Genomic DNA, 19,904 nt, shown 5'->3' with positions numbered 1-19,904 from the left:
TTTCTTGGGAACAGGAACAATGGTGGCCCTCTTGAAGCATGTGGGAACAGCAGACTGGTATAGGGATTGATTGAATATGTCCGTAAACACACCGGCCAGCTGGTCTGTGCATGCTCTGAGGGCGCGGCTGGGGATGCCGTCTGGGCCTGCAGCCTTGCGAGGGTTAAACGTTTAAATGTCTTACTCACCTCGGCTGCAGTGAAGGAGAGACCGCATGTTTTCGTTGCAGGCCGTGTCAGTGGCACTGTATTGTCCTCAAAGCGGGCAAAAAAGTGATTTAGTCTGCCTGGGAGCAAGACATCCTGGTCCGTGACTGGGCTGGGTTTCTTCTTGTAGTCCGTGATTGACTGTAGACCCTGCCACATGCCTCTTGTGTCTGAGCCATTGAATTGAGATTCCACTTTGTCTCTGTACTGACGCTTAGCTTGTTTAATAGCCTTGCGGAGGGAATAGCTGCATTGTTTATATTCGGACATATTACCAGACACCTTGCCCTGATTAAAAGCAGTGGTTCGCGCTTTCAGTTTCACGCGAATGCTGCCATCAATCCACGGTTTCTGGTTTGGGAATGTTTTTATCGTTGCTATGGGAACGACATCTTCGGCGCACGTTCTAATGAACTCGCACACCGAATCAGCGTATTCGTCAATATTTCCATCTGGCGCAATCTGAAACATGTCCCAGTCACGTGATGGAAGCAGTCTTGGAGTGTGGAGTCAGCTTGGTCTGACCAGCGTTGGACAGACCTCAGCGTGGGAGCCTCTTGTTTTAGTTTCTGCCTGTAGGCAGGGATCAGCAAAATGGAGTCGTGGTCAGCTTTTCCGAAGGGGGCGGGGCAGGGCCTTATATGCGTCGCGGAAGTTAGAGTAACAATGATCCAAGGTTTTACCACCCCTGGTTGCGCAATCGATATGCTGGTAAAATTTAGGGAGTCTTGTTTTCAAATTAGCTTTGTTAAAATCCCCAGCTACAATGAATGCAGCCTCCGGATAAATGGTTTCCAGTTTGCAAAGAGTTAAATAAAGTTCGTTCAGAGCCATCGATGTGTCTGCTTGGGGGGGATATATACGGCTGTGATTATAATCGAGGAGAATTCTCTTGGAAGATAATGCGGTCTACATTTGATTGTGAGGAATTCTAAATCAGGTGAACAGAAGGATTTGAGTTCCTGTATGTTTCCTTCATCACACCATGTCTCGTTAGTCATGAGGCATACGCCCCCGCCACTCTTCTTACCAGAAAGATGTTTGTTTCTGTCGGCGCGATGCGTGGAGAAACCCGTTGGCTGCACCGCCTCGGATAGCGTCTTCCCAGTAAGCCATGTTTCTGTGAAGCAGAGAACGTTGCAGTCTCTGATGTCCCTCTGGAATGCTACCCTTGCTCGGATTTCGTCAACCTTGTTGTCAAGAGACTGGACATTGGCAAGAAGAATGCTGGGGAGTGGTGCGCGATGTGCCCTTTTCGGAGTCTGACCAGAACACCGCCTCGTTTCCCTCTTTTTTGGAGTCGTTTCCTTGGGTCGCTGCATGCGATCCATTCCGTTGTCCTGTTTGTAAGGCAGAACACCGGATCCGCGTCGCGGAAAACATATTCTTGGTCGTACTGATGGTGAGTTGGCGCTGATCTTATATTCAGTAGTTCTTCTCGACTGTATGTAATGAAACCTAAGATGACCTGGGGTACTAATGTAAGAAATAACACATAAATAAACAAAAAACTGCATAGTTTCCTAGGAACGCGAAGCGAGGCGGCCATCTCAGTCGGCGCCGGAAGTAGAAATATGCAAGAATATGTTCCAAGAATATGCATATCCTTGCTTCAGGGCCTGAGCTACAGGCAGTTTGTCACGATTGTCGTTGGAATGAGGTGAGGACCAAAGCGCAGCGTGGTATGTGTTCATGATGATATTTATTTAAACTCAGAACACTAAACAAAATAACAAAGAGAAAGAAACAAAACCGAAACAGTTCTGTAAGGTGACAAAACACACTAGACAGAAAATAAACACCCACGAAACACAGGTGGAAAAAGGCTACCTAAGTATGATTCTCAATCCGAGACAACTGACGACACCTGCCTCTGATTGAGAACCATACCAGGCCAAACTCAAAAACCAACATAGAAAAACGAACATAGACAACCCACCCAACTCACGCCCGGACCATACTAAAACAAAGACCTAAATGAAAGATCTAAGGTCAGAACGTGACACAGTTAGATTTGGTATGTCATTTTAGGCAAAAATTGAAAAAAAGGGGGCTCAACACAGTTATCCAATTCATTATATAACACATGACATATGCGTAATACCTTAATACATATGACATATGTCATACCAGTGACTCTTTTTTTAACAAACCTACACAATAGTAAATCTAAACACTGGTGTTAGCGCTATAGGTCCGGGGGTGTGTCAGAAATATTTGTTGCTATTTTCACAGCTGGAATTATGAACAGAGTCTGGCGGTTGTGCGAAAGGGCTGGGTTTTGAAGAATAAACAAGTTCTAGGTGTGAGGAGGGCTTTCCACTCACTGGCCATTCAATGCATTCCATGTCTTAATACTGTTGACCATATTTGTCTCAAGTTCTGTAGGTTATTGACGGTCTTTGCGTTGTCATCAAATCCAATTTGGCTGGAGGCAGAGAATATTCTAGTCCTGTTCCATTGTGGATTGAGTAATAGCAACAGTAAAAAAAAATCATCCAGTGTTTGCTCAATAGCCAGTGTTTGCAGTGTTGGCAGTCAACATTGTTGTAATTGGCTTCAACGAGCCTAGCCTACATGTCTTTACACATCGCACTTCTCCTAAAATACAAAAAACTAGGCTCCCGTAAATTGTATTGTTTTTGTGAGGCACGTTCTCAATAAGCAAAATATAGCCTAGGCCTGCCGTGATACTACATTAATCAATCAATCAATCAAATGTATTTATAAAGCCCTTCATACATCAGCTGATGTCACAAAGTGCTGTACAGAAAACCAGCCTAAAACCCCAAAGAGCAAACAATGCAGATGTGGAAGCACGATGGCTAGGAAAAACTCCCTAGAAAGGCAGGAACCTAGAAGAAACCTAGAGAGGAACCAGGCTCTGAGGGGTGGCCGGTCCTCTTCTGGCTGTGCCAGGTGGAGATTATAAACCTAGAGAGGAACCAGGCTCTGAGGGGTGGCCGGTCCTCTTCTGGCTGTGCCAGGTGGAGATTATAAACCTAGAGAGGAACCAGGCTCTGAGGGGTGGCCGGTCCTCTTCTGGCTGTGCCAGGTGGAGATTATAAACCTAGAGAGGAACCAGGCTCTGAGGGGTGGCCGGTCCTCTTCTGGCTGTGCCGGGTGGAGATTAAAATAGTACATGGGCATTAAGGTCAGATAGTTCTTCAAGATGTTCCAACGTTCATAGATGACCAACAGGGTCAAATAATAATCACAGTGGTTATAGAGGGTGTAACAGGTCAGCACCTCAGGAGTAAATGTGACCGAACGGCTCAAATCGGTCTAACGTAGCAAAATTTGAAATTGTGTTTTTTTTTTTTTCAAATATTTTTATAAAACACACACAAGAATGGTGTATAGGTATACATGACAGGTATACAATTCTTATCTAAACATAAAATAGCATACAGGAACAACAAGACCCAGAGTTCTGGGTGCAGAACAAAATAATACAAAACACGACATACAAAACAAGGACACGTATAAAGAAAGAGGAAGATGTCCCCCTACCCCCCCCCATCCCCTATTCCCCCTCCCAACTGCTCGGGTGGCAGGGCCAGCACATGCACACACTGTTGGGAGGTGTTTCCTAACGTAGTCTCTAATTTGTAGGTATCTGAAAAAATTACTTCTGGGAAGATTATAAGTTTCCCTGAGCAACTCAAAGGAAGTAAAGGTCCCTTGTATGTATAAATCCCCTATGGTACTTATCCCCAACTCTCCCCATCGCTCAAAGGTGTTATCAAGGTTAGAAGGGGCAAAGGAGGGATTCCTGGTGACAGGGAGCATGAATGACATTGGTCTAAGCTCAAAGTGGACTTTAATTTGCTTCCAGATTCGGACTGTGCTATGTATAATAGGATTGTTACAATAAAGTGACATCTCCAGATTGACAGGCGACAAAATCACAGCACCAATAGAGAAGGGGTGACACTCCTCATGCTCCATACTAAGCCAGCTGGATGCCGGGAGTACGTCATCCAACAGAAACAATGCGGAGGTTAGCGGCCCAGTAATAAAATATAACATTTGGGAGAGACAATTCTCCTTCCATCTTGGATTTACAGAGGTGTTTTTTTACCTATCCTGTGTGTTTTATAATCCCAGATGAAAGGATTGATTATTGAGTCCAGTTGTTTATGAAAGGATTTAGGTATGAATACTGGGATGTTCTGATATAGGTAGAGCAGTTGTGGGAGGAAGACCATTTTAATGGCATTAATTCTTCGAGCAGAGAAATTGGGAGAGTTCTCCAAAATAGTATGTTTGCTTTGAGTTTTTGTATCAGAGGGGAAATTCTCTTTAAATAGTAAGGAGTATTGTTTGGTAACTACAATTCCTAGGTAGGTCAATTTTTCTGAAGATAACTTAAATGGGAGATGTTCTAGCCAGGAGGTATTTTGCGACCGTATGGGCATTAATTCACTCTTGTTCCAATTTATTCTGTATCCCGAGAAGGTACCAAACAAATTGATCACATCAAGAATAGCTGGGATACTAGCCTGGGGTTCTGTTACATAGAGGAGGATGTCATCTGCATATAGGGAGATCTTATTTAGAGTATCTTTAGTATTATAGCCGTGTATTGCTGCATGAGATCTAATCGTCTGAGCGGCGGTTGATAATTAGGGGCGAAGAGCATAGGCGACAGCGCACAACCCTGCCTTGTCCCCTGTTGAGGTTAAATCGGGCGACAATGATTGGTTAGTGAGTATTCTGGCACAGGGGTTCCTATATAAAAGCTGGATCCAATTTATGAACCTATCTCAATATTACATTTCTGTAGGACCTTGAATAGATAGGGCCACTCAACTTGGTCAAAGGCCTTTTCGGCGTCAAGAGATATGACGGCAAGGTCCACGTTGGGTAACCTCTGAGAATACATAATATTGAAGAGGCGCCTGAGATTGAAGAATGAGTTTCTGTTAGGGATAAAGCCGGTCTAATCCGAATGGACCAATTTGCCAATTAAAGTGCTAAGCCTGTTAGCCAGAGTTTTTGCTAAAATCTTTTGGTCTGTATTATGGAGAGATATTGGTCTGTATGACCCTACCTCTTCTGGATCTTTACCCTTCTTTTGTATAACTGTAATGAACGCTTCGTCCAAAGTAGAAGGGAGAGCTCCATCCTCATTGGGCTGAATCAACATTTTGTGCAGATAGGGAGAGAGCATGTTGCTGAATGTTTTATAGAATTCACCAGGGTATCCATCTGGGCCCGGGGTCTTGCCACTCTTTAGAGATTTAATTGTTTCTCGGATTTCATCAAGAGATATTTCCTTATTCAGGAAGTTAGAATCTTCCTGGTTCAGGGCAGGAAGATTACAGTCCTCCAAAAATGTTTGCATAATTAAGGGGTTAGGATCCGCTTTAGATGTATATAGAGTCTCATAAAACTGCCGGAATCTGTCATTGATGTCTTTGGGGGAAGAGAGTAATTCCCCAGATGCAGATTTAACCCTGTGAATCATTCGGTCACTCACATTTTTTCGAAGTTGTCTGGCGAGTAATTTGTGTGGTTTGTCACCAAACTCAAAATATTTTTTGCTTGGCATAGAGAAAAGATTTAGCAATTTTAGCTGAGAGAATCTGATTATATTCAAATTTTAAAGAGGTCATTTTTTTATGTTTCTCCATAGATGGGTGGCTAGCATTCTCCCTATCCAGTAAGTGAATTTGTCCCTCTAGTTCTTCCAGTTTTCCTCTGTTTTGCCTACTCCTGGCAGCCTGAAAGGAGATGATACAGCCTCTCAGATAAGCCTTCAGTGTTTCCCACAATAATGCTGGGGAGGTCTCTGTGTTGTCGTTGGTATCAAAGAAAAATGTAATTTGGTCCTTAAGATATTCACAGAATGTTGGTTCTGTGAGGAGCTGAGGATTCAACCTCCAGACCCTCTCGTTTGGTACAATGTCACCCAATCTCAGGGCGAAGGTGAGTGGACTGTGGTCTGAGATTATAATATCATGATACCTCACATTACAGGTATAGGGGAGTAGTCTAGCATCCAACAAAAAGTAGTCAATTCGAGTGTAAACCTTATGAACATGAGAGTAAAAGGAGTATTCCCTACCCGTAGGGTTAGCGATCCTCCATATATCAAATAAGTTTGAATTTTTTATGTAGGTATTCAAGAATTCGCTTGAATAGGAGGTAGGGGTTCGCCGGGTAGAGGATCTATCCAAATATTGGTCTAGCACACAGTTAAGGTCCCCTCCAATGACCAGGTTAGTATGGGAGATAATTGGAATCAGGGCAAGGACTCTTTTGAAAAAAGAGGGGTTGTCAATGTTTGATATTTAGTAGAGTTACTGAGGTAGAGTGGATTTCTCCTATTGCGATCACATACCGACCCGCGATTCTGGTACGGAAAGGAATTCGCGAAATTTTGCGAAATTGTGTTTTTTAAATTGGATAAAAGTAGAAACTGTATTTTTGAGGAGCAATGGGAAAGTAATTCTGCTTTGACAGTTGATAAACTTGAAAACTCACTTTTGAGAAAATGGCCTTTGAATGTTTTGGTACCTAGTGAAGAGCTCTTCTTTGTCTACACCCATTCAGCTTTGTTCACACCCTCTCAAGCTTTAGCCCCACCTATCTCGCTTCGCTCTCGGAGCGTTCAGAGTGCACACTTGACACTCTGGCCGATGATTTGTTTTATGTCTGGATAACATGAAAATAGCCTAACCAGCTCAAATGCATTTTGATATAAAAAAAAGTTTACATTCAAATGGTTCTCTTGTGAAGTAGTGACCTGCGAAATACACTGAGTTTCCTGAAAAGAGTCACAAATGTCAGTTGGCTTTTCATAGCCGGTCATTCAGAGGTCGAGACAGCAGGTCCGGGAAAAGGTAGAATGTCCGGTGAACAGGTCAGAATTCCATTGAACAGATGAAACTGGAGCAGCAGCACTACCAGTTGGACCGGGGACAGCCAGGAGTCATACAGCCAGGTAGTCCTGAGGCATGGTCCTAGGGCTCAGGTTCTCCGGGAGGGGAGGGAGAGTGGGAGAGAGAGAGAATTAGAGGGAGCATACTTAAATTCACACAGGACACCAGATAAGACAGGATAATTAGACCAGATATAACAGACTGACCCTAGCCTCCCAGCACATAGACTATTGCAGCTAAGATACTGGAGGCTGAGACAGGGGGGTCAGGGGACACTGTGGCCCTGTCTGACGATACCCACTGACAGGGACAACCAGACAAGAATAACCCCACCCACTGCCAAAGCACCACTAGAGGGATATCAATAGACCACCAATGTACTACCCTGAGACAAGGCTGAGTTTAGTCAACAAAGATCCACTCCATTGCATGAGCCTGAGGAGGGCGCAAGACTGGACAACCAACTCAAGTCGAGTATAGCACAAAAAATCTTGGCACGACATGACGCACCCCTCCTAGGGATGGAAGAGCACTAGTAAGTCAATTACTCAGCCCCCATCATAGGGTCAGAGGCAGAGAATCCCAGTGGAAAGAGGAGAACTGGCCAGCAAGGGCAGTTCATCATTCCAGTGTGTCCTTTCAAATAGTATCAAGAATAGGCATATTGATGCTTCAGGGCCTGAGCTACAGGCAGTTAGATTTGGGTATGTCATATTAGGCAAAAATTTAAGAACAGGGACGGATCCTTAAGAGGTTTTAACAGGAAGCCAGTATAGAGAGTCTAGCACTGGAATAACATGATCACATTTTTTGGTTCTAGTCAAAATTCTAGCACCTGTTTTTAGCACTAACTGAAATGTATTTAGTTTTATTTGAGACGACTGTACAACCATCAAGCTGAATTTTCAGATCAAACGGCAGATCTCTTTGTTTCTTGGAATCTAGAACTAGAATATAACTAGAATGGTGGTCCGACAATAGTGGTCCGAAAACGGAACCTTGAGGAACAACAAAACGTATAATTAATTTGTCAGAGGACAAACCATCCACAGAGGCGACAAACCATCCACAGAGATGAACTGATATCTTTCTGACAGATAATATCTAAAATCAGGCAAGAACTTGTCCGTGTAGACCAATTAGGGTTTCCAATCTTACCAAAAGAATGTGGTGATCGATGGTGTCAAGAGACACTAAGGTCTAGGAGCACAAAGACAGATGTACTGTAGTGCCTTGGACTGACACCATTAAAAGGTCATTTACCACCTTCACGAGTGCAGTCTCAGTACTACGAGGTGGTCTAAAACCAGACTGAAGCGTTTTGTATACATTATTTGTCTTCAGCTTTTTTTATTGAGAGGAATGGGACATTCAATACGGATCGATAGTTTTTCACATTTTACAGATCAAGGTTTGGCTTTTTCATGAGAGGCTTTATTACTGCCAGTTTTTGTTATGCAGATGAGTGAGGACCCAACAGCGATTCAACAGAAACAGAGTCTTTTAATGTCCAAACAGGGAAAACATAAATCCTCAATCTTTACAGGAGATGTCCAAACAGGGAAAACATAAATCCTCTATCTTTGCAGGAGAGTCCTCCTTCTAGTAGTAGAGGAGAATTGCAGGGCTAGCGGCAACAGACTGCAGGTCCCTCTGGGTAGGCGCGGGCCGTAGAGGACAGAGACACCTGCTCACACGCAGCATCTGATGAAGAGGCAGATTACGACAGGACGGGACAAGGGCAAAGCAAACAAGAATCCGACAAGGACAGAAGCAGAAACAGAGAGAGAAATAGAGACTTAATCAGAGGGCAAGAGGGGACAGGTGTGAGAGAGTAAACGAGGTCGTTAGGAGAATGAGGAACAGCTGGGAGCAGGAACGGAACGATAGAGAGAGAGAGAGTAACCTAATACGACCAGCAGGGGGAAACGAAGAGAAGGGAAAGCACAGGGACAAGACATAACATGACAGTTTTAGTGAGTTTGGTAAACATACAGAGGATAGGTAGCCATTTATTATGTTAGGGTCCATTATACAGCTGGAAGGTTTAGAGGCCATGACTATTTTCATGAATGTGTCAAGAGATACAGGATTAACTAGTTGCTCCTACCCTCTACTTTTTTGAACATTTTGTTAAAAATCGCGCAACATTTCAGCGCCCTGCTACTCATGCCAGGAATATAGTATGTTCATATGGTTAGAATGTGTGTATAGGAAACCCTCGGACGTTTTTAAAACTGGTTAAATCACGACTGTGGCTATTACATAACGTGCGTTACATCGGAAAGCGCAGGAAAACCTGATCACAGAAAATGGAAATAAATATCATTGCGCCACTTCCAGCAATTGTTAACAGTGAGCCGAATTAGATAAGACCGAGCATTCAACTCCCACAGCATCCCCATGCAGTCGAGTATCTTGTGAATTTAATCCTCTTTGATTCTTGGTTGAACCGAAAGAGGGGCACGACGTACCTCCGGTCTCCGCCCAGATCATTCCGGAAGAGCTCTCTCCTGAAATTTTTCCAAGACGACAGCTAATGATATGTACATCGCCTACGGATGATTTTTATCGCTTATTAACGTTTACTAATACCTAAAGTAGCATTACAAACGTATTTCGAAGTGTTTTGTGAAAGTTTATCGTCTACTTTTTGAATTTTAAAAAATGACGTTACGTTGTGAAATCACAGTTTTTTTCGTTTATCACACAGTCTACATATAACGATATCTTGGCTTTATATGGCCCGATTTAATCGAAATAAAGACCCAATAGTGTTTATGGGACATCTAGGAGTGCCAACAAAGAAGATGGTGAAAGGTAATGACTGTTTTCTATTTTATTGTGCGGTTTGTGTAACGCCGAAATGCTAATTATTTTGTTTACGTCCCCTGCTGTGCTTTTCTGTTGTAGTGTATTGGTGCATGCTATCAGATAATAGCTTCTCATGCTGTCGCCGAAAAGCATTTTAAAAATCTGACTTGTTGCCTGGATTCACAACGAGTGTAGCTTTAATTTGATACCCTGCATGTGTATTTTAATGAACTTTTGAGTTTTAACTAATACTATTAGCATTTAGCGTAGCGCATTTGCATTTCCAGAGCTCTAGTTGGGACGCAAGCGTCCCAGGTAGAGGTAAGAGGTTAAAAAACGTTAGTGTCTCCATTGATCCTAGGCACTGGCAGTTCTGTGAAGACTCAGGACAACTGAGCTGGAGAAATACGCAGATTCAAAGAGGAGACCTTAATTTGCTTTCTAATCATCATAATCTTTTCGTCGAAGAAGTTCATGAATTCATCACTGCTGAAGTGAAAGCCATTCCTTCTTGGGGAATGCAGCTTTTTTGTTAGCTTTGTGACAGGAAAAAAATAAAAAATTATTGTTGGATTGTTCTTATTCTCCTCAATTATGATGGAAAAATAGGCAAAACGTGCAGCAACGATATTGCACGGTATTGTCTTTCCAAGCTAGTCGGAAGATTTCCAGTTTGGTGGAGCGCCATTTCCGTTCCAATTTTCTGGAAGCTTGCTTTAGGTATGGGTATAGGCTTGGGTATTTTCTGTATTCAAGAGAACAAATTTCTTGTGACAAATGTTTTTTGATTTTTGGGGTGCGAGTACATCTAAGGTATTACGCAAGGTTACATTTAGATCCTCAGTTAGGTGGTTAACAGGTTTAACAGCGGCTTTTGATACTCCTTGGTTGGGGTCTGAGCAGATTATTACAATATATATATTTTTATTTTACCCCCTTTTTCTCCCTAATTTTAATCTTGTCTCATCGCTGCACTTCCCCAACGGGTTCGGGAGAGGCGAAGGTCGAATCATGCGTCCTCCAAAGCATGATCCGCCAAACTGCGTTTCTTAACACCGGCCCCACTTAACATGGAAGCCAACCGCACCAATGTGTCGGAGGAAACACTGTTCAACTGACGCCCGACATCAGCCTGCAGGGGCATGGCCTGCCACAAGGAGTCGTTAAAGCGCAATGAGCCTAGTAGCTGCTGCCTTGGCAGCTACTCTTCCTGGGGGTCTAGCAAAATTAAGGCAGTTTATACAATTTTAAAAACATTGCAATACATTCACAGACCGTGTGCCCTCGGGCCACTACTCCACCACTACCACATATATACAGTACAAAATCCATGTGTACTTGTGTGTATAGTGCGTATGATATTCTGTGTGTGTGTGTGTGTGTGTGTGTATGTGTCTGTGCCTATGTTTATGTTCTACTACCACATATCTACAACACAAAATCCATCTGTATGTTTGTGTATAGTGCGTATGTTATCGTGTGTTTGTATGCATGTGTCTGTGCCTATGTTTGTGTTGCTTCACAGTCCTGCTGTTCCATAAGGGGTATTTTTTATCTGTTTTCTAAATCTAATTTTACTGCTTGCATGAGTTATTTGATGTGGAATATAATTACATGTAGTCATGGCAGTATGTAGTACTGTGCGCCTGCCACAGTCTGTTCTGGACTTGGGGACTGTGAAGAGACCTCTTGTGACACGTCTTGTGGGGTATGCATGGGTGTCTGAGCTGTGTGCCAGTAGTTCAAACAGACAGCTCGGTGCATTCAACATGTCAATACCTCTCATAAATACAAGTAGTGATGAAGTCAATCTCTCCCCCACTTTGAGCCAGGTGAGATTGACATGCATATTATTAATATTAGCTCTCTGTGTACATCCAAGGGCCAGCCATGCTGCCCTGTTCTAAACCAAATTGCAATTGTCCTAAGTCCTTTTTTGTGGTACCTGACCACACAACTGAACAGTAGTCTAGGGGTGACAAAACTAGGGCCAGTAGGACTGTCACGTTCTGACCTTAATTTCCTTTGTTTTGTATTTATTTAGTATGGTCAGGGCGTGAGTTGGGTGGGTTGTCTATGTTTGTTTTTCTAGGTTTTGGGAATTTCTATGTTTCGGCCTAGTATGGTTCTCAATCAGAGGCAGGTGTCATTAGTTGTCTCTGATTGAGAATCATACTTAGGTAGCCTGGGTTTCACTGTGTGTTTGTGGGTGATTGTTTCCGTGTCTGTGTTTGTTCGCCACACGGTACTGTTTCGGTTTTGTTCACGTTTATTGTTTTGTATTCATTGAGTGTTCAGTTCATGTTTTTAAATAAACAACCATGGACACTTACCACGCCGCATCTTGGTCCGATCCTTGCTACACCTCCTCTTCAGACGAAGAGGAGGAAAACCTTTACAAGGACCTGCCTTGTTGATAGTGCTGTCAAGAAGGTAGAGCAGCGCATCATCATGGACATACTTCACCCCATTTTATCAATGTATCAATATGTTTTGACCATGACAGTTTACAATCCAGGGTTTAATCCAATCCAAGCAGCTAGTCACCCCAACTTGCTCAATTCTCACATTGTTTATTACAATATTTAGTTGATGTTTAGGGTTTAGTGAATGATTTGTCCCACATACAATGCTTTAAGTCTTAGAAATATTTAGGACTAACTTATTCCTCTTTGTTAAGTCTTGCAGTCATTTCAGTCTCTGTAGTAGCTGACATGTATAGTGTTGAGTCATCTGCATACATAGACACCCTGGCTTTCCTCAAAGCCAGTGGCAATTCATTAGTAAAGATTGAAAAAAGTTAAGGGCCTAGACACCTGCCTTGGGAAATTCCTGATTCTACCTGGATTATGTTGGAGAGGCTTCCATTAAAGAACACCCTCTGTGTTCTGTTAGACAGGTATCTCTTTATCTACAATATAGCAGGGGGTGTAAAGCCATAACACATATGTTTTGCCAGCAGTAGACTATGATTGATAATATCAAAGACCACACTGTCTAACTAAACAGCTCCCACAATCTTTTTATCATCAATTTCTTTCAGCCAATCATCAGTCATTTGTGTAAGTGATGTGCTTGTTGAATGTCCTTCTTTATAAGCATGCTGAAAGTCAATTTTTTTACTGTAAAATAGCATTATATCTGGTCAAACACAACCCAACAGTTTACTGAGGGTTGGTAACAGGCTGATTGGTCGGCTATTTGAGCCAGGGGCTTTCCTATTCTTAGGTAGCGGAATGACTTTTTCTTCTCTTCAAGCCTGAGGGAACACACTTTCCAGCAGGCTTAAATTGAAGATGTGGCAATATCGTCCGTTATTATCCTCAGTAATTTTCCATCCAAGTTGTCAGACCCCGGTGGCTTGTTGATAGACAACAATAATTGTTTCACCTCTTCCACACTAACTTTACGGAATTTAAAATGACAATGCTTGTCTTTCATAATTTAGTCAGTTATACTTGGATGTGGCTGGCATGCTATGCCTACATTTGCTAATGCCTACATTTGCTAATCAATGAAAAAATAATTAAAGTAGTTGGCAATATCAGTTGGTTTTGTGATGAATGAGGCATCTGTTTCAATGAATGATGGAGCTGAGTTTGCCTTTTTTCCCAGAATTTCATTGAATTTCATTCTTTATTTAATTTATATTGGTTTCATAGTGTATTTTCTTCTTCTTTTTATTCAGTTTAGTCACATGATTTCTCAATTTGCAATAAGTTTGCAAATCGGTTGTGCAGCCAGACTTATTTTCCATTCCTTTTGCCTCATCCCTCTCAACCATTTTTCAATTACTCATCAATCCATGGGGATTAAATCACGTCTGTAGTGATGCCTCAAGCACTGCGATGCAGACTGTTGCGTTACTTGGGAGGCCCCTGAGTAGATTATTATTGCAAACGTAATAAAATGGTGGTCCAATATTTATTTCATGAGACAAAACTAGGTCCAGGGTATGACTGTGGTAATGCATAGGTCCAGAGACACGTTGGACAAAACCCAATGAGTCAATAATGGCTCCGAAAGCCTTTTGGAGTGGGTCTGTGGACTTTCCCATGTGAATATTTAAGTAAACCAAAAATGTGAATATTATCTGCCATGATGACAAAATCAGCGAACTCAGTGAGGAACACTTTGTAAGGCCCAGGAGGCCTGTAAACAGTAGCTATAAAAGTGATTGAGTACTCTGATTAGATTTCATGACTAGAAGCTCAAAAGACAAAAAGGCAGTCTTATTTTTGGGGGGGAAATTGAAATTTGCGGACGTAAATGTTAGCAACACCTCCGCCTTTGTGGGATGCACAGGGGATATGGTCACTAGTGTAACCAGGAGAAGAGGCCTCATTTAACATAGTCAATTTAACAGGCTTGTGCCATGTTTCAGTCAAGCTAATCACGTCAAGGTTATAATCAGTGATTAGTTCATTGACTATGATTGCCTTATAGGACTGAATAATTGAAATACGTTTAAATCGCTAATCTCGTTTTGTTAAAAAAAAAACTGAAATATCACATTTACATAAGTTTTTAGACCCTTACTCAGCACTTTGTTGAAACACCTTTGGCAGCGATTACAGCCTCAAGTATTCTTGGGTATGATGCCACAAGCTTGGCACACCTGTATTTGGGGAGTTTCTCCCATTCTACTCTGCAGATCCTCTCAATCTCTGTCAAGTTGGATGGGGAGCGTCGCTGCACAGCTATTTTCAGGTCTCTCCAGAGATGTTTGATTGGGTTCAAGTCTGGCCTCTGGCTGGGCCACTCAAAGACATTCAGAGACTTGTCCCGAAGCCACTCCTGCGTTGTCTTGGCAGTGTACTTTGGGTTGTTTTTCTGTTGGAAGGTGAACTTTCACCCCAGTCTGAGGTCCTGAGTACTCTGGGCAGGTGTTCATCAAGGATCTCTCTGTACTTTGCTCCGTTAATCTTTCCCTCGATCCTGACTAGCCTCCCGGTCCCTGCTGCTGAAAAATATACCCACATTCTCCAATCAAGTTGTATAACCATCTCAAGGATGATCAATGGAAACAGGATGCACCTGAGTCCAATTTTGTGTCTCATAGCGAAGAGTCTGAATACTGATGTAAATAGGGTATCTGTATTTAATTTTTATAAAATTTGCAAAAATGTCTACAAACCTGTTTTTGCTTTGTCATTATGGGATATTGTGTGTAGATAGATGATGAGTTTTTTTATTTAATAATTTTAGAATAATGCTGTAACGTAATAAAAGTTGGAAAAACTCAAGGGGTCTAAATACTTTCCGAATGCACTGTATATCATGCTGCTAAACCCGCCTTGATTAAGGGGAGGGGAGGCTATGCTTGGTTTTTAAACAAATTAAACAAAATGGGGGGGAACCAATCGTTTTCATGTTTCACTGGCACAAAAGGCACATCTCTCTTCCACGGGCACTGTGCCTCATGGCTGGATAGGCTCAGTCCTTTGCGTTATATTGTCACGCTGGCATAAATGGTCGGGAGACAGGCGCAGGAATGCGTAATAGTTTTTTAAATATCTTTATCCAAATTACAGCGTGCCGTGTACAGACACGGGTATGAAGACCAAACAAACACGTAACAAAACACAGGGTTGAGACCCAAACAAAAGAACGAGTAGTACCTTGAATATATACACAATCGCACAATGATTATCACACATGACGAGACCCGTAATCATCTGCACAATACACGTGGCAAGAAAGCCAAAACAACACAGCACAGGTACTCACACGACCACCGGACATTGTAACTGTTGCGTCAAAAAACAGAATACTCAAAACATGAGCACAATGGCAGCTCTTCCTTTAAAGAACTCCAGGCCTCAAGAGGGCAGATAACCCAAAAACACGGGTGGAACTAAAAAATTGATCCAGGATTTCTGGAGAGACTACTTTTACATGCGCACCTGGCAGATAGGCATGGGTATAAAATGTTTGGGCTTAGCTTTGCTTGGGTTCTCAACATACAAACAGCTTATTGTTCAACCCTAAAAACGCAACTGGTATGTAAATGTTTGGAATTATTTATTATGTTGAATCCAGTGCTTAGCACAATGTACATGTTTAACTCTGGTAGGAGTGGTGACTTCTTTTTTGTGGATATTTTCTAACTGCAGAAGTAATTGCTTGAAGTGCAAGATTAAATTATTTAAACGTTTACTTTATTCAAAGCCATGCTTTGTTGCTGTGTCATGCATTGTTATTGTGTAAAATAATGCATGTTTATTCTCTGTTTAAGGTTATCAACCTATTCCTATTCCCTATTCCTCTGTCATTCAACTACTCTATCCAACAAATCAACTGTTTCAACATATTCAACAAATGGGATCAAAACCATAATAAAAGACTAAAAAGGAATTGAGTTGTCCCGTTGCATCCTTCACGTGTTGAGCAAGCCATTTTCAAGTTTGGGCAGAGCTGAAATAATTATAACACCTAGACAACTTGACAGTAACAATAACGATGGTGAACCAAATGGCACATTTATACAATACAATCAGTGGGAATGGGGACCAGGTGTGCGTAATGACACATTTCCGACTCTCGGCCCCTACTACCAGCATTAGGACCATATGGAGACCATTGCATCACTCCTCCACAGTGCTGTAGAAGTTCTTCCCGGTCGGGATCTCCTGCAGAAGAGTTTGGAAGTTTAGAGCAATGAGTTGCTCCGCCTGTGACTTTACAGATCATAGATAGACCCTGCTAAACCTTTCGTTGCTCCTTATCCTTTGTTTCTGCTGAAGGGCAGCCACATTCTCCTGGACAGAGCGTAGTTCCATGTATGAGAATGTATGCGTGATTTTTGTGTGTGTGTGTGCCACAGGAGGTTGTGACACCTTAATCGGGGAGGGCAGGCTTGTGGAAATGGTAATGGCTGGAGCGGAATATGAAATGTGGTTTTGTGAAAAGGTGTGAAATGTGAAAACACATGGTTTTCAGGTGTTTGATGCCATTCAATTTGCTCCATTCCAGCCATTATTATGATCCCTCCTCCCCTCAGTAGCCTCCTGTGGTGTGTGTGTGTGTCAGTATGAGAAAGCGTGCGTGTGTCCAATTGCCCATTCTCTGGCTTTCCATCACACTGTGTGTCTCGAGCTGTAACTGTGTGTATGTGTGAGTCACTGTGAATGACCTGGTGTCTGCACTCCCAGGGGCGATTCTAGGATTGTTTTAATGGGGTGGCCAATGGGAGACAAAATAATAGTCATGGGTGGCCATGGGAAAATAGATCATTGTATCATATATACTTAGAAAATTGGCTTGAACTATTGAACAACTGTTTCAACTTTTAATTTGTGTCTGCACTAATTTATTCAAATCAATTTGAAGTGACTCAAATGGATCCATATTCAAGTTAGATACGTGTTCACTGGTAACTTCCCCTCCAAGGAATGTAAAAGCTCAAATGCTATTTGGACAACAGAAAAAATACTCCAGTCATTATCATCATGGCTGCTGTTGCTTCATTCACCTCTGTCGATAAGGGACATGCATAACATACTAGAACAAACTCATGCCATAGCCTACAGCAATTACCTATTAGATAGCTCGGCACCGAGATTAAAAACTAGTTTAGTTTCCTGTCAAGTCAAACAGCAGTTACCTAGACATCTTCCACCTTTGCACTGTTTTCGTCAACTCAATAGAAAGAATTAGCGCTGTTCGATCACTGCAGCTGTATTCCTAAAGCCAACCAGCCAATCCAATAGCATTCCTGGCTCTGAGACTTCCACATGGTCCTGAAGCAGTGTTTCCTAACTCCAGTCCTCGAGTACCCCCAACAGCACACATTTATGTTGTAGCCCTGGACCAAAACACCTGATTCTGGTGGCCACAGATGGGGCCTGATGATTAGTTGACAGAATCAGGTGTGCTTGTCCGGGGCCACAACACAAATGTACTGTTGGGGGTACTCAAGGACTGAAGTTGGGAAACACTGTTCTAAAGCCATCCCTCTAAAACCGCTAAACTGCCAGAACAGAATGCATGTCTTTTCTCTCAAATCTGAGCCAGATTGACAGTGCTCTGACCCAATGAGAATGGGGGGAGCACTAAGGATAGCCAATCATATTTCTGGGGAGCTGCTGCCACCCCTCTAAAACCGCACCTGGCTGCTCCTTTCCCCTCCGCATCGCTCAGCTCAGCCAAGCCAAGTCAAGCCCAGGGTTCTTCTCTGTCCTTCACTGTCACATGCAATTAAAAAACAATATTGTATATTTACCTCAAAGGTCCTTGTAGTTGTGAGGAAATAAGAATGTCTTTGAATAAAGTCATATCGTCCACACTAGTCTTGTTACTCCCAGGACTGTTGTATTGTAACAATTCCACTTGAAGCTGTCATGACTCATGAGTGTAATGCAAGAGATGTCATACGAAGTCTTACTAGCTGACTTTGATAGCCTAATTCTGTCATTTCAGATTAAAATACAAACAGTCTGCGGCTAGATGACAGGTTAGCGAAACAACTAATCTGTATCATGGCCTTGTTGAATAAGATATTACTGATGGTAGTATAAAGACAACGCCATATTCCTACTAGGTTTGGGGTTAATTCCATTTCAGTTTACTTCCAGAAATTATTTTGATGGAATTGACCCCAACCCCGATACCTACACACTTTTCTTCAGTGTTTTTACTACTTTCTCTTCTGAAAGATGAAGGTATATTCCTATCATGGTCGGAGGGAAGCAGTGGCCATCATTTTTCACAGGAAGCCAATTTGCACTGTGACAATGCTGGTCCCAACATCAAGATTAGGCACCACATATTAATACGCCCCTCCCCGTTATCTCTAAAGGACATCTTATTTCTCATTAAAACATCTGTGTCCACCAGCTTTTCTATTCGCCACTAGCGGGAATGTAATGTCACGTTTTGAAGTCTCATCTTATCTCTGTTTTTGTAATTTACAGATTAAAATACCAGACAATCCTTCCATTACTGATGCTCAAGCAGAGACACTGCTAGAATATTAAACACTTATCTGCATAGCTGTGATGTTGCACAGCCCAAAATGGGCTAGCTATCACAGCAGCGAACACTCTGATTTGTGTGCCTCTTGTAGGGATGTCTTTTCAGTTATGGACTAGTCTCGTGTTGCCATACCGCCCAAATGACGTTGGTGTCATGCCTTCCCTTGGAGGTCTGGATAATTGTTTTATTGCAAAAATGGTTTGAATGGTCTGTTGGCTCCCAGAGACAATATTTTTATTGGATGTTACATTTCAAGAACCCTCCCCTGACACGCTCATAGAAGGGGTGCTGTGCTGTATGTTATGTGCGTCACTGTTTGTTGTTGCCTATAGTAGTTTCAAGTGTTAGTTTTGAATTTATCAACTGTGGCCGACAGTCTGCGATTGAAATTGATTGAAATTTAAAGTGGATTACACTGGTAAAGACGAAAGTCACAACATGTTCTAAATCGCTCTAGTGACAGGCTTTTTCCCTTGTTTCCATTCGTACACATGGCTGCGCTTTGCTATCACAAAATGTCATGAATATTGCCCATTATTGTTTTTATAAGTACCCAAAAAAGGGAGAACCTATTCAAGTAAGTAAGCACATTTTGGAAAATAAATAAATCTATTATTAGCAAGCTAGCTAAAGTATGGCACTTTGTAGGCTAACTCAAGTGAGCTGCTAGCGAGCAAGCTGATTTACACACTGTTTAGCTAAGTTAATTAAATGTAATCAGCTAGCTTCCTATTAAAGGATGTGGACAGCTGGTCGTCGAACACCTCATTCCAAAATGATGGGCATTAGATGTTAAAGCTTTGCTGTGGGGACTTGCTTCCATTCTGCCACAAGAGCATTAGTGAGGTCGGGCAATTAGGCCTGGCTCGCAGTCGGCATTCCAATTCATCCCAAAGGTGTTCGATGGGGTAAAGTTCAGGGCTCTATGCAGGTCAGTCTAGTTCTTCCACACCGATTTCGACAAACCATTTGTATATGGAGCTCTCTGTGTGCATGGGGCTATTGTCATGCTGAAACA

Source organism: Oncorhynchus nerka, linkage group LG19 (assembly GCF_034236695.1).
Source record: "Oncorhynchus nerka isolate Pitt River linkage group LG19, Oner_Uvic_2.0, whole genome shotgun sequence".
NCBI classification, from domain to species: domain Eukaryota; kingdom Metazoa; phylum Chordata; class Actinopteri; order Salmoniformes; family Salmonidae; genus Oncorhynchus; species Oncorhynchus nerka.
The sequence above is the reverse complement of the archived record's forward strand: the minus strand, read 5'-3'. Positions refer to the sequence as shown.